We start from the raw sequence: 14931 nt of genomic DNA, 5'->3' as shown, positions 1-14931 counted from the left end.
GAGATCCCAGAGACTCACAGCCAGCAGCAACTCTAGCCCAGCCCCGCTCCAACTCCAGAGGAACCCGGGTTGCGGATGAGGGGGCGCGGATTCCTCTGGAGTTGGAGGGACAGGGAGACACAGCGGCTTTTGAGAATGGTGGGCAATCACTTCCAAAGTTCTGCCCACACAGTCAGTACACCTCTCCTACACTTGCCTCCCAGATCCAACCAGATATTGAAAGATGCAACATTACCAGGAAAGGAAAGGGAACAGCACAGGTTCAGTGGCCGTGGCCACAGAGCATCGTGCAGCCCTGTGCAGGAAGGTGACAATGGGGTGTGCACAGAAGGTCAATTTGCACTGTCATTGGCAGATGAGGACATTTCTGGGCCATAGGAGAAAAATAATGACAAATTCCAAAATTAGGGTTAAGGCCCTGGGTATTCTTTGCACGCATTCACAAATTCAAGAGAGAAAGCTCCATGAATGAGGGGATAGTCCAAGAAAGATGTCTGAGATTAAATATTGATCTTATTTATATATATAATGAATAAGATCAATTATTTTCAGCCATCATTCTTAGACTATATATATATGACTGTGTGATTTACAAATGCTTATGTCAGGGTTAATTGGTCTGAAAGTTTTCTTTGCAGAAGATAACTACAAGAGTAGAGCTGCAGTAATTCAGTACATGTCATATACTTTCAAAATGTCTTTGGTTACTGTGCAACATTGTCCCACGGCAATAATTGCGGGGAAAAATAATTGCACCATCTTCTTTCAGGTTTAACAGGTTTAATTGCTTTCTGGCTATGGAACATAAGAAAATTAATGGCGTAGAGGACCAATTGAACAAAAGCTTTCAATGTACTGGATAGTAGTTTTATTAGCAAAATAGTAGTATTTTAGTAATAAAAATAATTTGTAAATGCTGTGATGCAAGTCTCATGTCATTCTATTTTCACATAACTAAAGGGTTACTGAAAATAGAAAAAATAAATATGTGTAAGATTAGTAGCAGAACCAAGAGATTTTAGCCATCAGGAACCATTGAACAGGTTTGGTTACTTTGAGAGAAAAGATTTTTGAAATGATGAACAGATGAGCCATGATAAATGTGGAAAGGATATTTCACTTGCAGGAAAAACTTGCATATAGACATGATAAATTCAAGAAGATTACCAAGGTATCCAACAGACATTTTTCATAAACTGGTTTTGATGCTGGAGATACAAGAGACTATAGATGCTTGAATCATGAGCAAAACACAATGCTCTGGAAGAACTCAGTGGGTCAGGCAGCATCCAGGAAGAGGATAGGCGATGTTTTGGGTCAGAAAACTTCCTCAGACAGTGGAATAATGTGGAAGCTGCTGCCACAAGAAGTGTCGAAGCAAGTAACTTTCTTTCAAAGAAAACAATGAGTACACAAGAATAAAGGAAATATAAGTATTTGCTTTAAGATAATGGATAGGTTGAGACTGATGACACAGTCAAAGACGACTTGGCCTTTATCAAATTCCTTGTATGTTGCAAAACATACTTGGTTAATAAAGTATGATTATGATGATGATGATTGTGATCTTCGCGGTGTAATTTTATCTTTCTGCAAGAATGAGAAACTTAAATTAAATTCCTTATCGCTGTGCTGACAAGATTGATGCCAATGAGAATGATGACACTGTTAAATGGATAATCAATAGTGTTAATCACTGTTAATCAAGAGTGTTGACCTATTGGACAAGTAATATGCTAATCCAGAAAACTCGACAAAGTGAAGAGCAAAATGCTTTTAGTGCAAAGCACATGGTTCAGTGATGGCAGCCATAATTTCTATTTTTATGACTGTTTTAACATAGCAAAGCATGTTGTCTCAAAGCATTTCATAGGAGCATTGAGTAAAGGCAGAAGAATAGATGATGATCCGCCTAAGGAATAATTAGGAGAGGATGATGGATGAGTCAAAGTTGTTGGCTCTTTGGAGATGGGCAAAACAATCTGAATTTTAGATACACATAGTTTTAGAGACTTCCAAGCTGAAGGTGATTACAGAAATAGAGAAAGCTAAAACCATGGAAAATTAATGAAAACACAGATGAGGATTTTAAAAGTTGAGTTATTGCTTAACAGGAAGCCAACTTTCATCAGCAAAGAGAGGGATAATGTCTGAACAAAGCTCATTGTAAATTAGAACATGGGAATAAGTATTTCCAGTGGGGGAGACTGGCTATGTTTTGGAATAGCCAATTTTGTGCAATTTGCTTCGTAACTTTTACAGACTTGTTAGAATCCTTGAGCTTTTTCATAGCCAGCCTTTGCCAGAATGAGTAAATTGGAACTGTTAATTTTGTACAAATGTGGAGCTGAACATTTAGTGGCATAATTAAAAATTCAGTGATAGTAAATACAGTGATATTTTTTACAGCACATTTTACAGGCATGCAATTGTATTTTTAGACTGACAAATAACCTGCATTGTTTGTTCTCTATGGCAGGTCACCATCCACTTGCAATTTCAATTTGGTGGTTCAAGCTATGATTTCTTTACAATTCTTTTTTTGGCTTCCATTATGAGATACATTATTACTTTTTATGTGCATCCTTGTTTCATGTTGTACTGTCATTCATCCATTGATACCTCGGTACACGTGACAATAAACTAAACTGAACCATCCTTTACCAATACAATACATGTAATTTCAGAGTCAACAATTAACCAGTAGATGTGGGTAGTTTCTCAGTTTGTGGATCAAGGAGGATCAGTAAACGTTTAACTTACTGTGAGTTTAGGCTTTCGACTTTCTCCAGGAGATTTATTTTAAATGATAAGTGATTCTTACCATTATTAGTGAAGAACTTACATCTTAGCTTCCTGCACCATAAATGAACAGGCTGTTAAAATGACTTCTGTATTCGCACAGGTCTGCTAATGATGCATTGTTTCATTAATTGATTTCACATTCAACTAGATTGAGACTATTTAAACATTAAATATTTGCTTTGCACCAAATATAATGGAAAACTATGAAGGAAAAGTAGCATGTGACCAGAGCTGATCATGTGAAATAAATAGAAACACTAAATGCTTGGAATTACCTCTTCATTGCCCATACCACTTGCCATAAAGAATCATGGGTTCAAACTTTAGATCTGGAATGAATTCCTTTCCTTAGAATATGAATATGGAAAGTTATGGATCAGTCTGAAGAAGGGTTTCGGCCCGAATCGTTACCCATCTCCTTCGCTCCATAGATGCTGCTGCACCCGCTGAGTTTCTCCAGCATTTTTGTGTACCTATCTTCTTCTTGCGTATGGCGTGCACAGCCTAAAGTTGTAGGACAACTTGTTCTATTTGATCTTATTTGATTGTGCACGCCGGGTTGATTGCATTCGTCGAAACAGGGCGGACCACGTGAAGGTTGCAATCTTCCACCCCCGTGTACCTATGGAAAGTTATTATTCTACTGTAAATGATCCAACATTCATATGCTGAAGCTCGCTGTACAATACCGAACTTCCTGATGTTACCAAAAAAAATGACTAAAATATAGGCACACACGTTCAAGTACAGATTTTAAAATTGAGTTAATATTTTAATAAATATATTTTAAGAAATACAATCAATTGTGCATTTGCATGTATATTTTCACAACCTTTTTCCCACGAATAAGATTGTAAAAAGTTTTGGGGTTCCCGTGAAATGATCTATGCGTGAACTGGCACAATTTTTTAACGTTATCCAGTAAAGCCAGCGCTTCTAAAAGATAGTTATCTCGGCAATTCAGCAGTTTTGTTTTAGAGTATCTTACAGAGGAGTACATAAAGAATGAGATAAAATAGCACTCAAAAAATATTAACTGAATGAGACAAAGTCAATATGGATGCTGAAAGGGAAAAACTGCTGGAGATTTTTATTTTAGGATGTAACTTGTAAAATAGGTAAGTGGAACAACTTGGGTATGGTGGAGTTGGATCTTCAGAAAACTGACAAAATCCTACAAAAAAGATTAGTTTATAGAAATAACGCATATGGCACTGAGCAGACTTTATGAATATGGGTTGAAAATTGTTTGACTTTCAGGAAGTCGGCCTTTTTCTGGGTGGCAAATTGCAATTAATAAGTTGGTTCTAGGGATGGCAGAACTGTCGAATGAAAAATGATTAGCTCAATTAAGTTTGTAGTCACTTCAGTTTAGAAGCATGAGAAGGGTTCTAATGAATGCTTGCGAAGTTCTGGCATGGTAAGACAGATTAGATGCAAAGAAGGTATTTCCTTTGCCTGGAAATGATGGTTCTGTCTAAATATTCTGGTTGACATTTTGGATTGGGTGGAGTAGAAATTTCTTCCTTCAGAAGGTTGTGAACCTATGAAATTAACGACCACAAGGAGCTGTAGAGGCAAGTCAAAGAATATATCGAGAAGCAACTGGATTCATTTCCAGCTGCAAAAGGCACCAGAGAGTATGGAGTGTGTGCGAGAGTATAGGATTGAAATAAATGATTAGCAGTGATTGTAATGATCATATTGAAGTAAAAGCAGGTTTGAAAGGCTGAATGGCCTCCTTCTGTTCCTTTTTTAAAGCATTTTCCTTGTTCAGAACTTCGCATATAAACAAGTTAATATTCCATATAGGATGCAGTTTACTTGAAGATAAGCATATGCTAAGAGTTGCTGCTAGTACTAATGTTTACTGAAAATGGAAAGTCGTGTTAAATGTCATTTGGTCATGTTTATTATTTTACTGCATTGAATTTCTTGGCTCCCTGCCAGTTGTCTGCTTCTGTTTATATATTGTACTTTCTCAGTAACTATAACTCTACAATGACTTTTTGTTTCTATCTTGACATTCTTGCAATTGCTGCTAGTTTTCAGAAAGGGGATACAGTTCTTGTCTTTCATATGAGACATACAATAAGAGTGGCTGGTTACCAACAAACTAGAATGGTGTTTTGTCGTTGAAATTTCTGTAAGAAATCCATGGAACAATCAGAGCTGAGTTGTAAAATTCCATCGTTGAACTCGTCTTGTATCCAGTTATTAAAAATATTTTATTCCCAGTGGTGTCTAGAAAAGGTTTTGGCCAAAGCATAAAATGGTTGGTTGCAAATTTTAAATGTTTGAATTTATGATTACTTCCCGTCAGAAAATCCACATTTTGTGATGACACAGAGTCTCTAAACCCATCAAGATGCGTGGACAACGATTACCCCAAATAATCAAATACATAAATATCTTCCTTGATGCATGAAAACTTGGCCAAAAATGTTCTTTAGCAAATCCACTGTGCAAAAAAATAGCAAGTGACTAAAATACTTAATTTATGCGTAAAGACAGTCTTATGAATGAGTTAACTTTCTTTCAATACAAATGCTTGCTGAAAGTGTTCTGTAGAATAGAATAAAATATGTCACATGAACATGCTCCATTATTTGTTCAAGAAGGAACTGCAGATGCTGGAAGATCGAAGGTACACAAAAATGCTGGAGAAACTCAGCGGGTGCAGCAGCATCTATGGAGCGAAGGAAATAGGCGACGTTTCGGGCCGAAACCCTTCTTCAGACTGATGGTGGGTGGGGGGGAGAAGGAAGGAAAAAGGGAGGAGGAGGAGCCCGAGGGCGGGGGGATGGGAGGAGACAGCTCGAGGGTTAAGGAAGGGGAGGAGACAGCAAGGGCTAGCAAAATTGGGAGAATTCAATGTTCATGCCAACCGGACGCAAGCAACCCAGGCGGAATATGAGGTGCTGTTCCTCCAATTTCCGGTGCTGCACACTCTGGCAATGGAGGAGACCCAGGACAGAGAGGTCGGATTGGGAATGGGAGGGGGAGTTGAAGTGCTGAGCCACCGGGAGTTCAGGTAGGTTATTGCGGACTGAGCGGAGGTGTTCGGCGAAACGATCGCCCAACCTCCGCTTAGTCTCACCGATGTAAATCAGCTGACATCTAGAGCAGTGGATGCAGTAGATGCTCCATTATTTGCTTGCTTGATTAACAATAAATCTTTGGTTATCATCTGTATGGTTAATCTAAAACTCTCATCTAGACCACTTCCGGTCTGCGTTGTATTTAAATTTGCGCAAAAATGATCCCCCATAGTGCTATGATTTTTCGCCACCTTACCTACCATTCTCCTCTGCTCAAGTCAAATAAGTTTTGTTCCGATCGGTGAAATAGTACAGAAGTTATGAAGGTTTAAAATCGTAAAAACCGCCCCTTACAGAACCTGCTGTCAATAACGCGGTGAGGAGAATAAAAAGCTGAAGGGGCGCAGTGTGTTGAGCGGATCGCGGAGAGTCAGCGGATCGCGGAGAGTCAGCGGATCGCGGAGAGTCAGCAGCTCGCGGAGAGTCAGCAGCGCATGGAGATTCTGCACCTTGTGGAGAGTGTGCAGCCTGCAGAGTGTGAGCAGCCTGTGGGCTGCTCTGTGGAGACCAGCACGACCAGCCGGAAGTTGCTGAGTTGAACCAGAAGCCTCTGAGTGAATCCGGAGTGGGACCGGGATCTACTGCGTGAGGTCGAAAGCTGAAGGTGTGGGGTGAGCAGAGTGTGAGCCCCCCCCCTCCCCACACCCCCCTTTCCCCCCACACCCCCTTTTCACCATACACCACCTTTCCCTACACCCCCCTCCCCACACACCCCCCTCCCCCAAGCTGATAAAAATTAAGTCTTCACGTCTTTCAGCCCTGGGTACAGGTGAGTGGACATGACCTTTGTACTTGAGCACAGGCAGGTGGACAGAATCTTCACCCTGGGCACAGGCAGTCAGTCATGACCTTTGTCTCTTAAAACTGGCGGGTGGGCATGATGTTCAGCCCAGGGCATGGGCAAGTGGCCATGATCTTCAGCTCAGAGCACATGTGGGAGGACATGACCTTCAACCCTGAACACATATGGAAGGTCATGATCTGTAAGCCTGAGCACAAAACTGAATACAAGACATATGACCCTTGGTACAGCCCTGCAGACAAGACCTTCGACCCTGGGGACACAGGCAGCCATGTCAACGTGGAATTAAGTGGCTCTTTATTCCTCAGTCCAAAATCAAGATGCAAAACAATGTACAGTCCATCCCACTCAAAAGAAAAAGAGGTTTGTTGGTTTGCTGCCATTTGTTTAAAATTTTCCAGTTTTAAATCTTATTTTGGATAAGTTATTGACAAGGGAAAATACAAGGTTTAGTCATTTGGTTCACATAGCAAACTATTCCATTATATGAGAGAGATTTGTAAATGTTCAACTGGCACTGAATGAGCTGCTGAAATGCATTTGTTTCTCACCATATAGACTGCAGGGCTCGTGTAAATTAGCCTATGTTGACATAGAAATATTGCACATAACTATGACATGCCATGAACTTATGGCATTTTTTAATAAGATGCTATGAGGGATATTATATCATTTTCTGTTTTGAAATTATGATCATATGACAATTTTAATATTACTTATATGAGGAAACATCACAGAGAACTACAAAGACATGATAACCATTCCACGTGTTTACGTACATTATATGTAGATTCATGGATTGTGATGCTCTATCATAAACAACTTTAGCATTTAGAGTTTAGAGGCCCAGCATGGATACAGGCCCTTTGGCCCACTGAGTCTGCGCTGACCATCAGTACCCTCTTCACAGTAGTTCTATCTTAGAATACTTTTGCATCCACTCCCTACATACTAAGGGCAATTTATAGAGGCCAATTAACCTACAAACCCGCACATCTTTGGGATGTAGAAGAAAACTGGAGCACCCAGAGGAAACCCATTCGGACACAGGGAGAACATGCCAACGCGACACAGACAGCACCAGAGGTCAGGATCGAACCCGGCTCTCTGGTTTGTAAGGCCGCAGCTCTACCAACTGTACCACTGTACTGCAAACTTTTCCAGGTAGTAGAGAAGAATAACTTTAGAATTCATGTTTTTATGTCTACAAAGTTTAAACACACTGAAAAACACATATTAATTAGTAAGCCACTATCACCTGCATACGTGTAAATAATATGGCGGCACAGTGGTGCCACGGGAGAGTTGCTGCCTTACAGCGGCAGAGATCGGGATTCAATCCTGACTGCGGGTGCTCTCTGTTTGTAGTTTGTACGTTCTCCCTGTGACTGCGTGGGTTTTCGCCAGGTGCTCCGGTTTCCTCCCACACTCTAAAGACATACAGGGTTGTAAGTTAATTGGCTTTGTAAATTGTAAATTGTCCCTAGCGTGTAGGGTAGTGCTGGTGTATGGGATGACCACTGGCCGGTGCGGTGGGCCGAAGGGCCTGTTTCTGCATTGTATCTCTAAAGTTTAAAGTCGGAAGATCTGGAATACAATAACAAAAAAACAAATGAAAGGGAAATTCTGGTGGGATCAAATTACTTTGTAGGTTTATTGAAAGGATCAAGGTGAACCTATTTGAATGAAATTGAGAGGCTTTGCCATCCTTAGGATTATTGGTTCATCGGCTTTCTAGAACTTTGTTTTACCACTTGTAACAGTAGAAGGGAAGGAGAGCCATATATTTAAAGGGTTCGGAATTTATATTTAAAATGGTGCAGTCTGGCCTCAAAATCTGCTTCTTCCGTATAGCGTGCACAGCCTAAGGTTGTAGGTCAACTTGTTCTATTTGATCTTTGTTTGTGCATGTCGGGTTGATTGCATTAGTCGAAACATGTGGACCACGTGAAGGTTGCAATCTCCCACCCTGGCCTCAACAAAAAGCTTGGCTTATGAAAGATTTTTTGTATTGCAGAATAAACTGATATTAGCACACCAAAAAAGCTAGTGCTCTTGTCATTTGTCTTCTGATAACACAGTATGCTTGCAATAACCTAGCAACTTGCAGATGTCACTTGTCAGATGTTCGTTGATCTATCACAGATAATATTCCTACATTTTTAAGCTGCCTGATACACCAAGGTTTAAATTGCCCGCTGATGAATATTGCATTCATACTGTTCTTTTTTAACCATAACCTAACCTTGATTAATATAAATAATATATTCATAAATGGCAGAAATTATGTTCACTCTTAGACTTTTTATGTAACTTTGGCAATTTGGTTTTAATTGAAAGATGGCCCCATTTTGCATTCTCCTCATGGACTTCTATATAATGCCAACACTTTATCTGCTTTGTTTATATTTCCACAGTGCACGATTGCATGTTGGAAGTGACTGTTTGCGCCAATTAATACAGAAGGAATCTGTAAAAAATACCATCTCCAAAGGTTGTAATTAAAAGTAAACAGCCTGGGTGTGTATGTGCACTGAATTATTATTGTCTCGGTTTCTGGTCACTGCATTTAGGAAGGATGTGAAGGACCTGGAGAGGATGTAGAAATAGGATATTAGAACAGTTTGAAGAATGATGGAACTTAGTTAGCACAGGATCGCCCAGGTAATCTGGCTTGCCCTCCTTGCATTGTAGAATATTAAGAGAATATTTGATAGCAGTGAATTAGAATTTGTATTCTTAAATGGACTCCAGTGATAAATTAATAACAGAACCAGTAAAGTCTGATTTAAAGCAATTCAGTGAAAGACACAGTGGTGGCAGGAGGATTTTTTTTTCCACACGGGAACTGGTTATGATCTGGAATGCATTGCATGAGATGAAGCAGATTAACACCAAAGCATCATTTCACCAATTGTGGTGTCGAGAAGCCCTGGTCAAACAAAAGTCAGTGGGCATCAAAGGGTGAACCAATAGTTAGAACATCACTGTAGGTGTTCCTTAGGACAAAGGCCTTGGCCCCCAACCACATACAGCTGCTTCATCAATTACCTTTCTTCCATTATAAGCTAAGTGGGGAAATTCACTAATGATTGTGCAATATTCAATTTTATTTGCAACTCATCCACAAATGAAGGAGTTCATGCCTCCATCAGCAAAAATACAGGATCGAGATTGGAGATTTAATTCCGTGGTGCTAGAACAACAATCTTGCTCTCAATCAATAAGACCAAGGAGCTGATTGTTGAGTTCAGGATGTGATAGCCGAGGAGCCATTAACCTGTCTTCATCGAGGGGACAGCAGTGGAGAGAGTCAACAGCTTCAATTTCCTGGGCGTGTATTTCTTTGAAGATCTGACCTTGGCCCGGCATATTGATGCAATCGCAAAGAAGGCTGTCTCATCAACCCTTCTACTTCCTTTAAAGATTGAGGAGATTAGGTATGTTGATGAATGCTCTGTTAAATTGTGATAGGTGTATGGTAGAGAGCACACTGTCAGATCGCATCCCAGCCTGGTTTAGTAACGAATTAAAGTGATTAAAGAGAGTGGTAAATACAGAAATTGAACTCCCCAACATCAAAGAGATCTAGAGGAGGCACAGCTTCAAAAAGGCCACCAATATTATCAAAGACCCACACCATCCTAATCGCGCTTGCATTTCACTCCAACTGTTGGGGGGAAAATTACAGGATCCAGGAAACCACCAGGTTCAAGAATAGCTTCTTCCTTTGCAACTATCAAGCTCTTGAACACTACACAATACTAACCTGAGTAACTCTGAACGATTATGGACTGTGCTTTGGTTGCACTACGGGCTTAAGATTTTTCTTGCACTAGTATTATGGTTATTGTTTTATTGATTTTTAAATATATACTAGACCAAGTGCAGACCCGTTGGGTCTGTTTCCCCAACGGTGTTTGCGGGGGGGGGGGGGGGGTGAGATGAGGGGAGGGAGGGGAGAGGAGGAGGAGGAAACGGGATAGATTTGGGAGGGAAAGGAGAGCGGGGTAGGGGGTGAGAGATGGGGAGGAGGGAGGGAGGGAGAGAGGGGTGGGGAAGAGAGGGGAAAGAGTGGGGAGGGAGAGTGGAGGGGAAGGGGAGAGAAGTGGAAGAGTGGGGAGGGAGGAGGAGAGGGGTAGGGGGAGTGATGGAAGAGGGACAGATGGATAGGGGGAAGGGGGTGGGGGGGGAGAGGGAAGGGGGTGGGGTAGAGAGGGAAGGGGGTGGGGGAGAGAGGGATGGGAGAGGGAGAGGGGTGAGGAGAGGGAGAGGGGGAGGAGAAAAGGGGGAGAGAAGTGGCAGAGTGGGGAGGGAGGGAGGGGTAGAGGGGTAGCGGGAGTGGAGGAAGAGAGATGGGGGAGTGGTGGAAGAGGGACAGAGGGGTAGGGGGAAGGGGGTGGGGGTAGAGAGGGAAGGGGGTGGGGTAGAGAGGGAAGGGGGGTGGGGGAGAGAGGGATGGGAGAGGGGTGAGGAGAGGGGGAGGAGAGAGTGGGAGAGAAGTGGAAGAGGAGGGAGGGAGGGGTAGAGGGGTAGCGGGAGTGGTAGAAGAGGGACGGGGGAGTGGTTGGAAGAGGGACAGAGGGGAAGGGGTGGGGGAGAGAGGGGAAGGGAGCAGAAGAGAGAGGGGTGGGGAGGGAGAGCAGTCAAGTAAGGGGATAGAAGTGGAAGAGTGGGGAGGGAGGGGTAGGGGGAGTGGTGAAAGAGGGACAGAGGGGTAGGGGTAAGGGGGTGGTGGTAGAGAGGGATGGGTGGGAGAGGGAGAGGGGTGACAAGAGGGAAACATAGAAGCATGGAAATTAAGTGCAGGAGTAGGCCATTCGGCCCTTCGAGCCTGCACCACCATTCAATATGATCATGGCTGATCATCCAACTCGGTATCCTGTACCTGCCTTCTCTCCGTACCCCCTGATCCCTTTAGCCACAAGGGCCACATCTAACTCCCTCTTAAATATAGCCAATGAACTGACCTCAACTACCTTCTGTGGCAGAGAGTTCCAGAGGCTCACCACTCTCTGTGTGAAAAATGTTTTCCTCATCTCAGTACTAAAGGATTTCCCCTTTATCCTTAAACTGTGACCCGCTTGTCCTGGACTTCTCCAACATCGGGAACAATCTTCCTGCATCAGACAAATGCAATTCAGGACTTTTCTCTTCACAAGCAAAGTCAGAATGACGGTTAGTGAAGAATTCGAATATTCGCTGAGCGTTCAGATGCTGCGCGCGCCTCCTGCACCAAAGGGGGGGGGGGGAGCGTGTGTCGTCACACACAAAGATCTTGTAGCGGAGATCTCCGCTATAAGATCTTTGGTCACATACTAAGCACGCGCCTCCACAAACAGATGAGCATCTTCTTGAGTGGAGAGCGCGTGGCCGCCTCCACAAACAGTCACACACACTGAGGACCCGCCTCCACAAAAATTATTTTGTGAGGAAGGGGAGGAGGAGGGTGGAGAGGGAGAGGGGGAGGGGGGGGGGAGAAGAGGATGGGTGGGAGAGGTGAAGGGGGGGGTGAGCGGTTGGAGCGGGCGTGCATGAGTCGAGAGAAGAGAAAAGGGCAGAGAGAGAGAGGCTGGTACAACAACAAAAAAGCTGGATAAACTCAGCGGGTGCAGCAGCATCTATGGACCGAAGGAAAAGGGCAACGTTTTTGGCCGAAACCCTTCTTCCGGGTTTCTGCCAAAAACGTTGACCATTCAATTAGCTCCATAGATGCTGCCGCACCCGCTGAGTTTATCCAGCATTTTTTATGTCTACCTTCGATTTTCCAGCATCTGTAGTTCCTTCTTAAAGACAGAGACTGTGCACGGTAAGGGAATGAGGAGGGAGAGGGGGAAGAGTGTGGAGGGAGGGGGAGCGTGGAATTGGAGGGGGAGAGGGGTAGGGGGAGAGAGAAGTGGAAGAGAGGGGAGGGAGGGAGGGGGAGAGGGGTAGCAGGAGTGGTGGAAGAGGGACAGGGGGAGTGGTGGAAGAGGGACAGAGGGGTAGGGGAAGGGGTGGGGGAGAGAGGGGAAGGGAGGGAGGGTGAGGGAGGGAGAGGGGTGGGGTAAGGGAAGAGAAGTGGGAGAGGGAGGGGTAGGGGGAGTGGTGGAAGAGGGACAGAGGGGAAGGGGGCGGGGTAGAGGGGGAAGGGGTGGGGGAGAGAGGGATGGAAGAGGGGTGAGGAGAGGGAGAGGGGGAGGAGAGAAGGGGGAGAGAAGTGGAAGAGTGGGGAGGGAGGGGTAGCGGGAGTGGTGGAAGAGGGACGGGGGAGTGGTGGAAGAGGGACAGAAGGGTAGGGGAAGGGGTGGGACAGGGAGGGGAAGAGAGAGGGGTGAGGGAGGGAGAGGGGTGGGGTAAGGGGCGAGAAGTGGAAGAGTGGGGAGGGAGGGGTAGAGGGACTGGTGGAAGAGGGACAGAGGGGTAGGGGAAGGGGGCGGGGGGAGAGAGGGAAGGGGGTGGGGTAGAGAGGGAAGGGGGGTGGGGGAGAGAGTGATGGGTGGGAGAGGGAGAGGGTTGAGGAGAGGGAAACATGGAAATTAAGTGCAGGAGTAGGCCATTCGGCCCTTCTAGCCTGCACCACCATTCAATATGATCATGGCTGATCATCCAACTCAGTGTCCTGTACCTGCCTTCTCCATACACAAGGGCCACATCTAACTCCCTCTTAAATATAGCCAATGAACTGACCTCAACTACCTTCTGTGGCAGAGAATTCCAGAGATTCACCACTCTCTGTGTGAAAAATGTTTTTCTCATCTCTGTCCTAAAGGATTTCCCCCTTATCCTTAAAGTGTGACCCCTTGTTCTGGTCTTCCCCAACATCCGGAACAATCTTCCTGCATCTAGCCTGTCCAACCCCTTAAGAATTTTATACGTTTCTATAAGATACCCCCTCAATCTTCTAAAATCTAGCGAGTACAAGGCGAGTCTATCCAGTCTTTCTTCATTTGAAAATCCTGACATTCCAGGAATCAGTCTGGTGAACCTTCTCTGTACTCCCTCTATGGCAACAATGTATTTGAGCATTGGGCATTGTGACATCACACGATGGAACGTTCACCGTGGGCTGGGGCTCCTGCAAAGGCATATGTAAATGAATGCATTCCGATTGGACATATGTGAACATCGGGCATTGTGACATCACACAATGGAACGTTCATCAGGGGCTGGGGCTGGTGCTGCTTCTATGGGTGCGAAGCCAGTTTATTTTTGAAATATTGGGGGGGGGGGGGGGAAGGATTTGATTAAAAATGTGTACTTAAACACGACGAAATGTAATGAGGAGCGGATACTTAGAAAGAAAAGTGAAATCTCTACCGAAATGGAAAAGATGTCGGCGATTCTGCGTCTGGTTTCGGAGTTGCAGGGAATGAAAGGAAGAAATGCAGCCGGAAGCCGTACATGTAAATGGATCCATTCCGATTGGACATCTGCGAGCATTGGGCATTGCGATTGGACATCTGCGAGCATTGGGCATTGTGACATCACACGATGGGAACGAATCGAAAGGCAGGCAGGCAGCCGGACGGACGGCAGGCGACAGGCACACAGTTTTAAAGATAGATAGATATTGAATTGATTTGTGTGTATTGGATTTACCGGCCTATTAAGCTGCTGCAATTAAGAATGTTATTGTTCTGTAGCGGGTAGCAGGTGCCTGGGAAAACCACTATCTGCAAGTGATGCTTCAGGTCACATACCTTCATGGTTTTTAAATACATTTCCTGATCATCACTGGGTCTAAATCTTGTAACACACTTTTTGTGATAGAGCAGGAGTACCTTCACCAGGTGGACCGGTGCAGTTCAAGAAGGTGACTTTACACCATTTTTTCCCGGTAAATTAGGGATTTGCATACATTTTAGCTTTCATAATGAAACTGGTATTTATACTTCAAGAAAAAAATGCATATTGCAGAATGAGGAGGGAGATTGGACCGAATACCCTACGAACAGGCCGCATAGATTGGCCTTATTACCCTCCAATGTAGTAACAATGTAGTAACAATTAATCACAGGATTAAGGCAATCTCATAAATTTGGTTTAGTTTATTGGCACGTGCAACGAGCTACAGTGAAAAGCTTTTGTTGCATGAGAACCAGCCAGCAGAAAGACAATAAATGATTACAATCATGCCATTCACAGTAAACAGATACATGATAAGGGAATGATGTTTAGTGCCAGATAACGCCAGTAAACTCCGATCAAAGATAATCCGAGGGTCCCTGATGCATTAGGAAG

The 14931-nt window shown here is 43.9% G+C and overlaps 1 protein-coding gene and 1 long non-coding RNA gene across 3 annotated transcripts in view; both read left to right on the top strand.

Moving 5' to 3' along the window:
- The window catches only part of adgra1 (adhesion G protein-coupled receptor A1), a 659066-nt gene that overhangs the window by 138546 nt on the left and 505589 nt on the right, over nt 1-14931 (top strand). The gene's annotated exons all lie outside the window — the stretch shown is intronic.
- On the top strand, nt 6463-10976 carry LOC116981024. The gene is made up of 3 exons (XR_004414142.1): nt 6463-6528; nt 6741-6743; nt 10965-10976. It is a non-coding gene; the product is annotated as an uncharacterized LOC116981024 (long non-coding RNA).

This window comes from Amblyraja radiata, chromosome 15, assembly GCF_010909765.2.
Source record: "Amblyraja radiata isolate CabotCenter1 chromosome 15, sAmbRad1.1.pri, whole genome shotgun sequence".
Classification (NCBI taxonomy): Eukaryota; Metazoa; Chordata; class Chondrichthyes; order Rajiformes; family Rajidae; genus Amblyraja; species Amblyraja radiata.
This window is presented reverse-complemented; position numbering and strand designations above follow the sequence as displayed.